Source organism: Sphaerodactylus townsendi, linkage group LG09, assembly GCF_021028975.2.
Source record: "Sphaerodactylus townsendi isolate TG3544 linkage group LG09, MPM_Stown_v2.3, whole genome shotgun sequence".
In the NCBI taxonomy this organism is placed as follows: Eukaryota; Metazoa; Chordata; class Lepidosauria; order Squamata; family Sphaerodactylidae; genus Sphaerodactylus; species Sphaerodactylus townsendi.
Window position 1 is genome coordinate 44,540,953 of NC_059433.1, and position 3,917 is coordinate 44,544,869.

At 41.4% G+C, this 3,917-nt stretch overlaps 1 pseudogene; it reads right to left on the bottom strand.

The window, feature by feature from the left end:
• Positions 1-2,534: 2,534 nt before the first annotated feature.
• LOC125439536 lies at positions 2,535-2,641 on the bottom strand (annotated as a pseudogene).
• Between the last annotated feature and the right edge of the window lie 1,276 nt (positions 2,642-3,917).

Sequence of the window (3,917 nt, forward strand, 5' to 3'; positions counted from 1 at the left end):
GGGGCAGGGCTCCACCCCTCCACCCAGCCCCATGCTTACAAAAGCAAAGGAGATGAGGATGGAGCCTCAGTTGCTTCTGCTCTTCCCAGAGGGAAGGGCAGAAGGGACTGCCAGCTGTTAGCTGGGAGCCCGGAGCCAGGGCAAGGCTTGGGGGGCAGTATCCTTGGGTTTCCTTGGCCCCACCCATGTTGATGATGACTTCCTGCTGCCTTGCCGTCTTCCTGGTCACATGGGCAGCTAATTTTGTGCACCCATGTGACCAGATTAGTGGCACCCAGGGACAGAAGGTACCCCCTGTCCCTTGGGCCGTACGCCACTGGACATCTTTCATAATCTGGTAAAACGTAGTTGAGTTGTTTAGCTTTGTAGCCTATACTTGATAATAGACAGGAGCTAGTTTAATACTTCATGAACTAGATTTCAAAATATTAGTATGAAATGGTTCTCTGAGAGCCTTCCCTGTACTTTGTTTCACTGTTCACATGTTAAAATGACAGTGTTTCACATCTTAGAGCAATCTTTTGTTTGTGTGAAAAATTGATAGTGAGAACTAGAAATGATTCACCTTCTCCAAAACCTGTGAAAACATATTTTGTAACTTTACTTTCAGAAGTCTCTCTCTTTCTCTCTCTATTGGTTTTCTCATTGATTTTTTTTACTAAGGTACCTTACTTCAGAAGATATTGGCCTCTAAGATTCAATATTCCTAGACAGCCCATGAGAAACGTTTTCTGAAGCATGAGTAGAGAGGCAAACAAGGTGATTTGCTATTTTTTCCGTAACACAGGCCTGCCAAATATAGTTCTCAGCAAACACTGGCAGAGCTGTATCCCCACTGAGAATAAGTGGAAGGAACTGCTTGAAAGGCAGCTCTTTCAAGATAACTGAAGTGATAATAGTTGTCAGGAGAAAACTATTGAGGAACCAGCAGGAAGCACAACCAATCCTTGAAAGACAGTATCTCTGATTCCAAGGATATATGTAATTTCAGAGCTATATTTCATTCATTTTGGGTGACCACACAAAAAAGAAGAAGAGTAGGAGGAGGGGTTTGGATTTATACCCTTGTATATGACTCTATCATGTAAGGAGTCAAAGGGGCTTACAAACTCCTTTCTTCTCCCTATAAAAGACACCTTGTGAGATAGGTGGGGCTAATGGAGTTCTGAAGAACTGTGACTAGCCCAAGGTCACTAAGTATGAATGTGTAGGAGTCAGAAAACAAATCTGGTTCACCAGATAAGACTCCGCTGCTCATATGAACCAGTGGGGAATCAAACCCAGCTCTCCAGATTAGAGTCCACCTGCTCTTAACCATTACACCACACTTTTCTTTTGTTAGCCTGGACAGCAGGAAGCTTTAGCCTTACTTTCATATGCTGCAGCTGCCTTGAATTTGTGGACAGGGATGTACAATTTGCAGAAGTCCAGTGGAAATGGAAGTCTGGATTCCTTCTTCCCAAATGTTATCCTCATAACAATTCAATCATTATGAAATAAGTTAGTCTGAGAGATAAGAAATGCCCTGACCACTTACTGCATGGTAAACTAGGACTTTGAAGATGGATCTTCTATGACCCTTTAACTCCTGTATCACAGTGGCTCTCTCAAACTAGAAATTATATTCTAATCCAGGGGTAGGGAACCTGCGGCTCTCCAGATGTTCAGGAACTACAATTCCCATCAGCCTCTGTCAGCATGGCCAATTGGCCATGCTGGTAGGGGCTGATGGGAATTGTAGTTCCTGAACATCTGGAGAGCCGCAGGTTCCCTACCCCTGTTCTAATCTAATAGAGTGAAAATTTAATTTTTTAATTTTTTTAAAAAAAATCCTTCCAAACACATTAATGTTACAGTAGATGACTATAATCTCTCGTTGTTAGGAGCAGGTGCATTCCAATCTGGAGAACCGGGTTTGATTCCCCGCTGTGCCACTTGAGCTGTGGAGGCTTATCTGGGGAACTAGATTAGCCTGTGCACTCCAGCACATACCAGCTGGGTGACCTTGGGCTAGTCACAGCTCTTCAGAGCTCCCTCAGCTCCACCCATGTCACAGAGTATTTGTTGTGGGGGGGAAGGGAAAGGAGATTGTAAGCCCCCTTGAGTCTCCTTACAGGAGAGAAAGGGGGCTCCTCCTCCTCCTCCTCCTCCTCAATGGAATTAAGATATTCCATTTAACTATTTAGCCATGTTTAAATATTTGAAGGGATGTCATGTTGAAGAGGGAGCAAGCTTGTTTTCTGCTGCTCCAGAAACTAGGACAAGGGATGCTCGACAATGGAATACACTTCAGAGTGTACTGGAGTCTCCTTCCTTGGAGGTTTTTAAACAGAAGCTTGATAGACATCTGTCAGGGGTGCTTTGATAGTCTGTTCCTGCATGGCAGGGGGTTGGACTTGATGGCCCTTGTGGTCTTTCCCAACTTTATGATTCTATGATTCTACGATAAGTCCAGACTAGAGAAAACCAAAGAAAACCTCTTTTTCAAGGAGACTAAACATACACACTACATACACACAAATGAAATATTTTTCAGTTGAGTTTCCTACATTTGGGGAAATCGCAAGGGTCAGCCCACCCAGATTGCAATGGATGAGCCTCACCCTGGGTAAACCACATTCGTGATTATGGTGTCTCCCCTTCAAGGGACCTTTAGGTTCCTGCTGTGTGTTCATTACCTACAATCCAATCATGTTTCCCTAATACTTTCGGACACATAGGTTAATCCCTGGTTTTCTACGATAGAAAAGAAAATTGTATTTATTGGATTAACTCTTGAATTATTCTGTCCTCTCTCCTATTCAGAAGCATATAAAGTATTAAAATGTCGGCTTTTAGACATTTTAGGAATTTGCTAACCTATCTCTAGCAGCCAAACAAACCTGCTCTCCCTTGGAATTTTTAATTTCATCTGAGCAGGGACGGATGGGCCATTACTTATATTCTTTAACCAATTCCTGCTCAAGGAGAGCTCTCTCAACTACTAGATTTAATGTCATTTCATCTGCCTTGCTAAACAGCAGGTTTAATAATCTCAAAAAATATAAGATGTTATGCAGTTGTAATTCCAATCAAATTGAAACATTAGCTCACCAGCTATTACATTGTACTAGATTTGCCAAAATTAGATTCAAATATGTTAATTTATCTCCTCTTTTTCAACCCAAGTTAACAGATTTGTTCAGATTATTTCTCCTGTTGAATAATTCCAATTCTTCTTTTTGTGGAGAGGTAGCAAATTTTCTCATGGAAATAATTCAGAGTTTTTAATTTATTTGTATTTACAGGAGTTTTATCCCCTGTTTTAATATTATTTATGTTAGTCGTGTTTTTTTGTTATGCCAATAAAGGCTACGCTATTCATTCATATGAAAAGTTTTTGGCTAAAGACAGTAGCCACAAATTTCTAAAGTAAAAAATAATACCATCAAATCAAGCAGCAGGATAAAATGGGAAAAAGTATATAGTTCATATAGGCAGGGAATATGTATGAACTTATTGGTAGCCTCTCATTTGCCTTCCCTTACTATCTCAACTTTTCCTTCCTTGAAATCCTCCATGGCCTGTCCCTTTTTCTGCTTCTTCTCCCTCCAGCCAACCTTCTTCTTTATCTGCTCCCTCAGTTGCTAAGTAATTGCTAGTGGTCTGGACTCTGAGGAGTTCTCCTGCACTAGTGGGACAACACTAGTGGACCCTGCATTAGTGGGACAACACTAGTGGACCCTGCATTAGTGGGACAACGCTAGGAAGAAGAAGAACTCATCAGTTTCACAGCACTCTCTGAGTGTCATCAAAGTAAAACATGACTGACATTTAAATGAATGCGAACAAGAAAATTTGGGGGGATGAATGAAGTATCAATTAAGAGAATTAACAAGTTTCCATCCGATCAATTCTGACATTTACCATTTGTAGAG